Below are 12,309 nucleotides of genomic sequence, written 5' to 3'. Positions count from 1 at the left end.
TTGTTATCAGTATAAAAAGACACCTGTGCACACCCTCAAACAGTCTGACTCCAAACTCCACTATGGTGAAGACCAAAGAGCTGTCAAAGGACACCAGAAACAAAATTGTAGCCCTGCACCAGGATGGGAAGACTGAATCTGCAATAGCCAACCAGCTTGGAGTGAAGAAATCAACAGTGGGAGCAATAATTAGAAAATGGAAGACATACAAGACCACTGATAATCTCCCTCGATCTGGGGCTCCACGCAAAATCCCACCCCGTGGGGTCAGAATGATCACAAGAACGGTGAGCAAAAATCCCAGAACCACGCGGGGGGACCTAGTGAATGAACTGCAGAGAGCTGGGACCAATGTAGCAAGGCCTACCATAAGTAACACACTACGCCACCATGGACTCAGATCCTGCAGTGCCAGACGTGTCCCACTGCTTAAGCCAGTACATGTCCGGGCCCGTCTGAAGTTTGCTAGAGAGCATTTGGATGATCCAGAGGAGTTTTGGGAGAATGTCCTATGGTCTGATGAAACCAAACTGGAACTGTATGGTAGAAACACAACTTGTCGTGTTTGGAGGAAAAAGAATACTGAGTTGCATCCATCAAACACCATACCTACTGTAAAGCATGGTGGTGGAAACATCATGCTTTGGGGCTGTTTCTCTGCAAAGGGGCCAGGACGACTGATCCGGGTACATGAAAGAATGAATGGGGCCATGTATCGTGAGATTTTGAGTTAAAACCTCCTTCCATCAGCAAGGGCATTGAAGATGAAACGTGGCTGGGTCTTTCAACATGACAATGATCCAAAGCACACCGCCAGGGCAACAAAGGAGTGGCTTCGTAAGAAGCATTTCAAGGTCCTGGAGTGGCCTAGCCAGTCTCCAGATCTCAACCCTATAGAAAACCTTTGGAGGGAGTTGAAAGTCCGTGTTGCCAAGCGAAAAGCCAAAAACATCACTGCTCTAGAGGAGATCTGCATGGAGGAATGGGCCAACATACCAACAACAGTGTGTGGCAACCTTGTGAAGACTTACAGAAAATGTTTGACCTCTGTCATTGCCAACAAAGGATATATTACAAAGTATTGAGATGAAATTTTGTTTCTGACCAAATACTTATTTTCCACTATAATATGCAAATAAATTGTTAAAAAAACAGACAATGTGATTTTCTGGATTTTTTTTTCTCAGTTTGTCTCCCATAGTTGAGGTCTACCTATGATGTAAATTACAGACGCCTCTCATCTTTTTAAGTGGTGGAACTTGCACTATTGCTGACTGACTAAATACTTTTTTGCCCCACTGTAGGTACAACATTCCTCTCCCACCATCCCACAGACTCCTCCTTTTTCAGCTAAGATCATATCAAGGGCTAGTCAGTTTTGGAGGGTCATTCTAGTGTTAGGGCCAAACTCCTCAACTATACCTTGGAAAGCATCACAGATAAAATTGACAAACCTTTGTTCACTGTAATATATGTAATTGATCCAATCAACATTTTTATTAATCTGCACCTGTGGGATTATAGAAGCAAAGCCAGCATAGATCTGGTTCTGGGCTTTAAACTGGTCAGGCACCCCCCTTGGCACTCCAATGCCATCGACATATACCAATAGATTTTCTTCATAACTCATGTGGAGCTTGATCAAGACTTCTCCTCTTTCTGGTATATTCATCAGGTGTCTCCGGATCCCAAGGTAAAATCTTAAACTGCACAGCTAGTTTAACAAGGGTGCATTGACCTATCCAGGCATTAGGCAACCTAGAACGGAGCTTACCATCTGCACATAACCAATAAATGTCGTACATATACTGTGTATGATTAGCTAGCAAATCAGTATCTAGGGAACTGTTCTCTTTGCAGAAACCTGTCTCGAAGACCCCTACTGGTGTACCTGTAATATCGTGGGAATTATAGCAGGTATAATTATCAGCTAATACGGTTATCCCTCCTGGGACCTTTAGTTTAGGTGCTTCATGAATTAGTGGGACATAATCTGAGCAATCAGTGGGCTTTAAACCCTTCAACAGATTCATAACACAGGCAGTAGTATTAAGTATATCCAATATATCCCAAATTTGATCATCTGGATAATCTGTGGCCCTAACCAATTTATCCCACATGTATATAACTGACAATTTTATTGGCTATACCCATCTGTACTACTAATCTTTTATGATATTGTACAAACTTATTATTCAAGAATATTGGGGAATTTAGACTGTCCCATACGGTTACCAATATTATTATATGGAAATACGAAAAACTAAAACATCATATCCCCTTATTTGCCACTAGTCTGTTTGACCAGCTTGCAGTGCGATACGTGGATCCACATCGGCCTTCCTTCCAGCTTTACTGACATAGGAGCAATGAGGAGAACCTGGTAGGGACCGTCATACAAGGGTTCTAGTCCGTGTTTTCTGACATAGCTTTTCACGACCATAAAACCACCAGGCTTCAAATTGTGACCAATATCGGTTTCTGCTGAATCTGGAAGGGAAGAAGAAACTAAAACATGGGTGTTAGCAACATTTTTACTAAGCTGAATAACATATTGAACAGCACGGTCAATTTCTTCTGACAACTACTGAGACTGAAAATTTGCAACTGAGAACCTAGCACCAAACAATATCTCATATGGGGACAGGCCATATTTTGCAATAGGGGTAGTGCGAATGTGTAAGAGCCCTGACCATGGAGCCGTAGTCTCCTGCATCATTTTGGTCAATTGTCCCTTCAGCGTGCCGTTCAGCCTCTTAACTTTCCCACTGGATTGTGGAGAGTATGGAGGGCTACAGTGGATCCAAGCATTGTCAGAACCTCCTGATACACATGAGAAGAAAAGTCCGGGCCTTGGTCACTTTCATCAACTTCTGGAACACCATATCTGCATATAACTTCCATCACCAGTTTCTTTGCTGTGGTCTTTGCAGTCACGTTGGTAACAGGGAATGCTTCTGGCCAATTGGAGAACATGTCGACAACCACCAGACAATATTCATTCCTTCCAGACTTACGCAACGTGATATGGTCCACCTGGAGCCTTTGGAAAAAATAATCGGGCTTAACAAGATGCTTCGGGGTTACACGTTGAAGTTGACCGGGATTGCAGGTCTGACAGATACCTCGATGTGTGGGCCCATGCGCCCACGTGGCAATAGCAGGGTACATCTGCTTAGGGAGACACACAACTTGGTCCTTTTTCCAGTGACCATTGTCCATACATGCTCCATCAGCTTTCCACTGCTTCACTTCTTCCTTTGGAGACATTCTCTGCATTGTCATTAAGCGGTCTCGCGGGGTCCAGCAGAAAACCTCAGTCTGTCATAGATCATCAGGTTCCTGTAGAGTCAGTGTTTCTTGTAACTGTTTACGCTGAGAGCGTGTGGTCACCATAGCTGGTATGGGCTGTTCAACGGGTAGGAGAGCAGCGGCTTTTGCTTGCATATCTGCAAAGGTGTTACCAACAGTCTGTGGCCTGTTCCTAGTACCGTGCTCCTTAACTTTGATAATGGCCACCTGAGTAGGTAGTTTGATTGAGTCCATGAGGGCTTTAACAGCTTCAACATTCTTCACTGAGTCCCGGCGGTAGTAACAAACCCTCGATTGGTCCATAGGGCTCCGAAATCATGAGCAATACCAAATGCATACTGTGAGTCCGTATATATTAGCCCGCCTGTCTTTGGCCAGAACACATGCAGTAGACAGATCCTGAAGTTCTGCTTCCTGTGCTGACAGGGAGGGAGAGAATGCAGCTCCGTGCACTACAGTATCTTCCGTAGTATCAGCGTATCCGGTGTGAAATCTGCCAAAATCATCAGCATATCTTGAACAGTCTTTCAGGGCCTTGTAGAGAGGTTGCATTATGCGGGATGCGTCCGGTATCCACTGACAACAATAAATACATAGTCCAAGGAAACGTTGGAGTTCAGTCACATCCTTTGTAGCTGACGGCTATTTTTCTTTCTTCTGTGAGGTGTCTGGCACCCTGAAGGAGACAGTGACCCAAAAATATCACTTGACCAAGGCAGGACCGAAGTTTCGAGGCCGAAACCCGACAGTTCAGATCTGCCAGATACTTGCGAAAACTAACAGTGGCAACAATGGCTTCCTGCTCTGTCTGTGCACACAACAACAAAAAAAAAATTACCCACATACTGAAGCAGCGTGACATAAGGATATTCTAACTGCCAGGGTTAGAGACACTATCCCCCCCCCTTTTTTTTTTTTTTTTTTCTCAAACTGATCGGGAAAAGGCGTGTAAGATACACATCTCATTATACTCATCTGCATAGGGGTTATATAACGTAAGGACCATCTGACCATCATCTTGGCTCACCAACTCTCTAGGTCTGCTCAGGTGCACTTATACATCCATCATATTGTCTTTGTCTGTATAATGGGAAAGGTTTGTTCTCAGGGTCAGCCAATTATTTTAGCGTAGCTAGCTAGTCAGAGGGCTTCCAGGGATAATACTCCTGTATCTGTCTTACACTACCTGATGTGGTTGGTTCTCTGGTGGTGGGGGTGACTAGATGACCAGTTGGGGGTGACATGACATGCTGGTCTACAGCTCCTTCCCAAAAGGATTACTGTCAGCTTACTCCCAAAGTTAATGTCCCCACTACCCACTAACCACAATCCTGTGTCAGCTTCTTATATCACTACATGTGATCTTATCTGGACAGGATTCAGCGCAATTCACTTAGGTTGGGTTGCAGCACAGATTATACAAGCATTTCTCCAGTCTGGGTTTGTCTGACCGCAATGTTTACAAATCCATCTGTCTTGTCTTGGTCTGAGAATTAACATGGCGAGAGAGATTTCCAGACACAGGGTTAAAATGGATATTGGAGTATGAGACTGGATTTGTGTAGGGAGGGGGGCTGGAGCTGGAGTCTAGTGGGCCACTGATAAGGAGCTAGCTGTGTCCTTGAAGCTGCTGTTCCTGCTCCTTGAAGCTGCGGTGGGGGCTACAGGGCGCAGCTGCTGATTTAGAATGGGTTAAGTTCTTCTGGAAACTTTGTACTACTTTTAATACATCGTCCGGACACCATATTTCACTTTAAACTTACAATAATTCTTTCTAATTCAATACAACATTGTACTATTGCTTTAAACACAAATCTCTCAGCACGTACTGAACCAAGGACAGAATATACACAGCTCCACCATATTCTTCAGCGCAGCTGCATGGCCCCCCCTTTCTCTGGCCCGCAGCACAAAGAGAAGAAATCAGAAACAATTCGCGCAGGGGTTCACCCCTCCCATCAGCTATAAACACAGAGATAAGAATTTACAGCAATCCTCAACATAAAGAAGAAAGGCACAGCGCAGCTGTTTGACCCCTCCCATCGGGTGTCTCAGAAAACCACACAGAGTAACGAAATACAGCAGTTCTCAGACTCAATTAATTTCTACAAAACCTTCACACAATTCCTATGCCAGAACACCTCAGAAAAACCAATGATTGAGGTATTTTATAACCAAACACGGGCTCTGCATCCTCTGATTCTCCCTCTCCATCAACCTCTTTCCATTCCTCGTTCTTTAAACCTCGCGCAACTCGCAGATGAGCTTGCGCTTGTTCTAACAGTCCTTTATCTTTCAACATTCTTGACTGCCTTCTTGCCCTCCCGTGACTCTACTATTGTCTTGACTTCCACAGCATCCTCACTTAACTCGTGGGGCACGGACTTCTTCTGCTATAAGAGATGCAACATGACTCACAGAATACTACGCCCTTCTGCAGCAGGCCGCTGACAGCGACGACAACACTTGTGTCCTAGCACGGAGCCTCGCGCTCGACGTGTTATGAATAAAGAGCCTCGCGCTAAATATTTTTCCCTAACCTGAACACCAGTGATTACAGTCTGCCCTGTCACGATATTCTAAACGTTGGGAGGCTGTCTCCTAGTGAGACCCCTCCACTGTGTTTCTGGTGGTCCCACTCTTGGGACGTCTTAATTACCGATATGTGCAAGTGTGTGCAAGTGTTTCTGGTGGTCCCCCTCTTGGGACGTCTTAATTACCGATATGTGCAAGTGTGTGCAAGTGTTTCTGGTGGTCCCCCTCTTGGGACGTCTTAATTACCGATGTATGTGCGTGCAATATCACAGAGGCTACGTCTCCTATCCCTTCCTCTAAGCCGCCCCCAATCCACAAACTTCTCAATCTTTCACTCTATCACTACTAGGCAACAGTCACGGGTAGGGTGGTTGAATGGAGTACAATGACCGGTGGAGGAGGTGTGGTGTACACGAGGACGCGCAGAGTGCGACGTCTCTCAGTTGCTGGTTCGAAGCGTGGCACGGGATTGCGCTCGGTCTCACCACTCGACCGGTCACTCCCCAGACCCAAGGAGACCACGGACTAATCAATAATGGCTGAAACACTAGCAAGTGTGACACATACAGAATGTATGATCTCCACTTACCGTGTTTGGAGGGTGATCAGTCCTCGAGGTCAGCCACTACGGGTGTCGTCCACGGACGTCCAGGCATGGGTCCAGGGGGTCTAGGATCGCGGGCCACGCCCCACGTTGGTTGCGCCAAATTGTCGGGGTCGTCACGACAATACCCTTCATCCACCAGTCATTCCAAATCAGATTAAGAGCATTGGTACCGGAGTGAAGGATGAGTCAGACAAAATGCTGGTTCAAATTCATTGCATGCTTGCACTTCCACACGTAGTGGGAACGTCACAGCAACTGAACTTTATTTCGTGATACACAACATTATATGACCTATTGGGGGAAGGTGTGCAGAAGGCGGGGATAGGCAGGGTTTAAGCAATGTATCTAGTATTCAGTCCTTCTGGTTGGTCTGACATCATATGATGGATCCTCCTTCCTCCACGTCACTTTAAGTTTCCATTTCTCCAGAAACGATACTTTAGCTTCAGAAACGAAAGTAGATTCTTGGCAAGAACAAAAACTAAGGCAAAGGTGAATACTGGCAGCCATCTTAAATACAATTACATATGCATTAGCAAACATGAAGGAAAAACTTATTGTTTCACAGCATAAGAATATATAAAAGTACAAAAGAGTATAAAGATATATATTTTCACCTTGACAGTAACTATACTGACCGCAAACCCTGATCTTAACACCGCAACTAGAAGTAGCCGTGGGTTGTGCCTAACAAAACCTAGACACCTCGACACAGCCGGAGGACTAAATACCCCTATAGATGGAAAAAGGAATTTCTACCTTGCCTCAGAGCAGAACCCCAAAGGATAGGCAGTCCCCCACAAATATTGACTGTGAGTAGTAGAGGAAAAGACACACACAGGCAGGAAACAGGATTTAGCAAATGAGGCACACACTAGCTAAATAGGAAAGGATAGGACAGGATACTGAGCGGTCAGTATTAAGAATCCTTCCAAAAATATCCACAGCAGAAAATACAAAAACTCCACCATCTAACTAACGATGTGGAGCGTATATCTGCAACTCCAGAGAATCCAACAAGACTGAGAAAACACTGACACAGTCTAAGCTGGACAAGAGAAAAACAAATGAATAGCACAGAAGATAAGCACACTGCATGTGTGCCACAGAAAAAGAAACAGACACTTATCTTTGCTGAATTGGCAGCTAAGCAGGAGAAGCCAGAAAGTGATCCAACACTTCACAAGAAACATTGACAACTGGCAAGGACTAATGAATCCTGCACACCTAAATATCCCAGTCAGAACTGCAATCAGCAGATACACCTGGCCAGGACTGCGACTCAGAGACAACTGCATTCCCACCTACAACCACTGGAGGGAACCCAAGAGCAGAATTCCCAACACCACTTTTCAGTTTTTGAATTTCCACAAAAATTTAAAGTAACCAATAAATTTCATTCAACTTCACAATTGTGTTCCACTTACATTTACATTTCGTATCTTTATGTTTGAAGCATGATATGTGGGAACAGGTTGAAAAGTTCAAGGGCGCCAAGTAATTTCACTAGGCAGTGTGTCTTTTGCATGGTTTTGAGCAACAATGGAGTAATTACAGAATATGTCCCAGAGAGTGTCGAGGTCTGTGGAGTGTATTACTCAGGTGACAGGCAGTGCTACACAGCTCAGGTAAAGGCCTTAATGTGGCAATGACCATGTTCCAATATATGTAAGGCTGCGGCCTGAATAGGTCTGTGCAGCGCAGTAATGCAGTCTCTTAGACGTGCTTAAAATGTACAGACACTGGTCAATACCCCACCACCATTTTTTGTAAGGATCCAAATTTAGAAAATGTAAGGAAAGTGACAGTTTAATAAGAAACAGAAGTCTCATTTAGGATCCTGGAAAAGTCAGCAATGGTCTGTCCCGCACCAGACAATGTAAATTGCTAACAACACAGATCTCGGCATAAGGCCAGCGTCACATTACAGTAGAATACGGACAAGTGCTTTGCGAGAAAACATCGCATAGCTTCCAGACCAGTGTTAATCTATGGGGCAGCTCACATCACCGTATTTTTTCCCGTATTCGACGTGTGTGTAAAATTGCAGCATGCTGTGATTGTACGCGTATATTGTCCGAGACTCACCAATGCAAGCCTATGGGTGCGAGAAATGCTCTGGCACCAGATGGACCATTTGTCTAGCCTGCGACAAATACGCACACATTTTCCTCATTTCAGTCCATTGAGCCATGAAATTCAATGGGCAAAAGCAGTGAGAAAATCGCATCATAGCATTGCAATCGCATTACACATGGATTACCATATGGAGAACCCTCGTGCGACTCTTGGCAGTGAGACTTAGAGCGATTTTTCATATGTTAAGTTTGACCCCAGCCTCAGACACCGGCTGCCTTGATACCGGAAGCTCCACTGATTACTTCCGCTCGGGGAACATAAGAATGCGCGCACGCCCCGAGCAATACCAGAGCAGACGTGGATATTACATTTCGCCACCTGGGACCCCAAATCTGACAGGTAAAGCACTTAGTCTGTTTTCTTACAAAACGCCAACTACTGTATATTGCTAAATCATAACCATTTTTAATCTTTGAGTCTATTCTTCCCTGCCTCCAACCACTATGTCTCCATTATGTAATGTTATGCCCATTGTGTTTTCTTATATTCATCTACCTACATGCCACAGTGGTACATATACTCTTAAACAAGAACCTCTAACTTTTATTGGAACTGGCGCAGTTCCTCAGCACCTCCTATTTAAAATGTGTTCTGCCTCCAGACGCATGTGATGCTATATAGCTCCATCTTATTTTTCATCTCATTTTGTATGCCTATGAGTTAAAATAGTGAATTGTCATGTGACATCATTGATCTTTGTTTTTTTTACCCATCTTTTTACTTCTTTACTTTATGGGTATGTGCACACGTTGCGGATTTCCTGCGGATCCGCAGCGTTTTTGCGCTGCTGAAACGCTGCAGATCCGCAAGTTATTTACAGTACAATGAAAATCAATGGTAAAAAAAAATGCTGTGCTAATGGTGCGGAAAATTCTGTACGGAAACACTGCGGATTAAAAGAAGGCGCATGTCACTTCTTTTTTGCAGATCTGCAGCGTTTTTGTACCCATTCCACTATAGAAATCCGCAGGGGTAGAAAAGGCAGAAAATCCGCAAAAAATCCGCAGCAAATCCGCAACTCAAACGCACAAAATCCGCACAAAAACACGACAAATCTGCACCTGCGTTTTCTGCCAAGAGATGCAGAATCTGCACCAGAAATAAGCCTAATCTGCAACGTGTGCACATAGCCTATTACTTTAGACTAATATTGTTATATTTTTGCAGATATATCTTGAAAAAGGCAATATAATGCTGAAACGTCGATGAATTATACATGTTTATATTCACTTGGGTCTGTTATTTGACATTTTGGATTTTCATTTTGCATTAATAAAACTTCAATTTTGAGTACCAGAGTTTGCCATATGATTGATTGACTATTTTTTACTCTAGAGCACCAACTCTCTACAGTGAGCACCCCATTATTCATTCCATACTAGAATATTTTTCAGGAGTCTGAGATGAGGGGAGAGTAAGCCAGAGAGCGATACCTAAGCGTAATAAATGACAAATAGAAAACAATTGTGATAGATATACAGTATATATACTGTATATACTCGAGTATAAGCCGACCCGAGTATAAGCCGACCCCCCTAATTTTGCCACAAAAAACTGGGAAAATGAGTCAAGTATAAGCCTAGGGTGGAAAATGCAGCAGCTACTGGTAAATTTCAAAAGTAAAAATAGATACCAATAAAAGTAAAATTAATTTAGACATCAGTAGGCTAAGTGTTTTTGAATATCCATATTGAATCAGGAGCCCCATATAATGCTCCGTAAAGTTTGATGGGCCCCATTAGATGCTCCATATTAAAATATGCCCCATATAATTCTGCATAAAGGGTAATAAGGGCCCCATAAGATGCTCCATAGAGATATTTGCCCTATATAGTGCTGCACAAAAATGTTATGGCCCCATAAGACGCTCCATACAGACACTTGCCCCATATAATGCTGCACAAAAATATTATGGCCCCATAAGATGCTCCGTACAGTCACTTGCCCCATATAGTGCTGCACAAGCATTATGGCCCCATAAGATGCTCTGTACAGTCACTTGCCCCACATAGTGCTGCACAAGTGTTATGGCCCCATAAGATGCTCTGTACAGTCACTTGCCCCACATAGTGCTGCACAAGCATTATGGCCCCATAAGATGCTCTGTACAGCCACTTGCCCCATATAGTGCTGCACAAGTGTTATGGCCCCATAGGATGCTCTGTACAGTCACTTGCCCCATATAGTGCTGCACAAGTGTTATGGCCCCATAAGATGCTCCGTACAGTCACTTGCCCCATATAGTGCTGCACAAGTGTTATGGCCCCATAAGATGCTCTGTACAGTCACTTGCCCCTTATAGTGCTGCACAAGTGTTATGGCCCCATAAGATGCTCCGTATAGTCACTTGCCCCATTATAGTGCTGCACAAGCGTTATGGCCCCATAAGATGCTCCGTACAGTCACTTGCCCCATATGCTTTTGCTGCGATAAAAAGAAAAAAAAATCACATATTCCCCGGCACTTTCACCTTACCTTCTCCTCGTGCGGCTCTGTCTTCAGCACTGACGTTCAGCAGAGGATGCGCACTGACTACGTCACCGCACCCTCTGACCTGAGCGTCACAGCCAGAGAACGATGAAGACAGAGCCGCACCGGAACGAGGAGCGGTAAATATCGCTCAGCGCTCCCCTCCCCATATACTCACCTACTGAAAGTCCCCCTCTCGGCTTATACTCGAGTCATACCCGGGGGTCGGCAGGTGAGGGGGGTGGGGCAGTCTAATTATACTTACCTACTCCTGGCGCCAGAGGCGTAGCTAGGGTTTCAGCTTAGGGGGGGGGGCGAAAAATCTGAGTGGGCCCCTAACGAGGTACCCCTGACTACATCAGCAGTTGACCGCACTGTGACTGAAAATACATGTATATACAAAAATGAACACTGATACTACTATATGAGAACCATATATTGGTAGATGCCAGTCCTACAGACCATATAAGAGATCACAGCACAGTTATAGATAATAACTTACAGATGACGTTCTTTCTGATGGAATCGTTCACTTTTCTCGTCTTTTCCATCTGGCCCAGACCGACATAACAACTTCTCCACCCAGGACTCGTCTGCAGAAATTATGATGACACATCAGACTTCTCACATTTCCAGCCCCGTCCCCATCTATCCCCAACCTGCACAAACTCCTCATTCTGCTGATACCCCAATACTGAGCCGCTGCTGCCGTATGGGTCCTACAGCACCTGCTGTGTGGTACAATAATGGTGCCACTCCACATAGTAATAATGACTCTTTTGTGCTCTCTAGATAATAAAATTCACCCCTAGAAAATATTAATGCCCTGTGCTAGTGCCCTCCACATTTTGTCCCTAAAAAGTAATAATACCACACATGAAATTTTGATGGTCTCAGTACTCTGAGGGCCCATATAACAATAATATTTAAGTTCCCACTTAACATTTAATAATGTCCCCTAAGTAGCCTCCGTGTACAGCTTGACTATACACAGTATGGTTGGCCCATAGCTTTCCTATGCACAGTATAATGCCCCCACAGCTCCCCTATACACAATATTTTGAACCCACAGCCCCCCTATAGACAGTATGATGTCCCCACTGCTCCCCTATACACAGTATGATGTCACCACTGCTCCCCTATACACAGTATGATCAGCCCACAGCTTCCCTATACACAGTATAATGCCCCCACAGCTTCCCTATACACAATAGGATGATACCACAGCTCCCCTATACACAATATGA

This window comes from Ranitomeya imitator, chromosome 5 (genome assembly GCF_032444005.1).
Source record: "Ranitomeya imitator isolate aRanImi1 chromosome 5, aRanImi1.pri, whole genome shotgun sequence".
NCBI lineage: Eukaryota > Metazoa > Chordata > Amphibia > Anura > Dendrobatidae > Ranitomeya > Ranitomeya imitator.
Note: the sequence above shows the minus strand (reverse complement) of the source record.